A 996-nucleotide genomic window follows, 5' to 3' on the forward strand; every position below is an offset into this window, starting at 1 on the left:
TACTTTATGATGTCGTTTTATTCCCTGCCATACTATGATGTTTCTATGACTTTTATGCCTTAATATAGTATGATGTTTTTTTTGACATTTTTATACTATACTATTAAGTTTTTTGGCAATTTTATGCCTTACTATACTATGTTAGTTGATGCCTTACCATACTATGACCTTTTGATGACCTTTTATGCCCTAATATAATGTTTTTTGACATTTTTATGCCATACTATACTATGACGTTTTTTGACACTTTTATGGCATTACGTTTTTGGGCTTTTTTATGGCTTACTTTATGATGTCGTTTTATTCCTTACCATACTATGACGTTTTTATGACTTTTTATGCCTTAATTTACTATGATGTTTTTTTGACGTTTTATGCCATACTATACTATGACGTTTTTTGACATTTTTATGCCTTACTATATTATGACGTTTTTTGGCAATTTTATGCCTTGCTATACTATGTTAGTTGATGCCTCACAATACTATGACGTTTTTATGACCTTTTAATCCCTAATATAATTTTTTTTAATTTTATTTTTTTTAAACATTTTATGCCATACTATACTATAACGTTTTCTGGCTTTTTTTCTGGCTTTTTTTCTGGCTTACTTTATTATGTCGTTTTATTCCTTACCATACTTTGACGTTTTTATGACTTTTTATGCCTTAATTTACTATGATGTTTTTTTTTGACATTTTTATGCCTTACTATATTATGACGTTTTTTGGCAATTTTATGCCTTACTATACTATGTTAGTTGATGCCTTACCATACTATGACCTTTTGATGACCTTTTATGCCCTAATGTAATATAATGTTTTTTGACATTTTTATGCCATACTATACTATGACGTTTTTTGACACTTTTATGGCATTACGTTTTTGGGCTTTTTTATGGCTTACTTTATGATGTCGTTTTATTCCTTACCATACTATGACGTTTTTATGACTTTTTATGCCTTAATTTACTATGATGTTTTTTTGACGTTTTAT

Source organism: Seriola lalandi, unplaced genomic scaffold (genome assembly GCF_002814215.2).
Source record: "Seriola lalandi dorsalis isolate HSWRI2012SDOR001 ecotype SW California unplaced genomic scaffold, Sedor1 jcf7180002054985, whole genome shotgun sequence".
Lineage (NCBI taxonomy): Eukaryota > Metazoa > Chordata > Actinopteri > Carangiformes > Carangidae > Seriola > Seriola lalandi.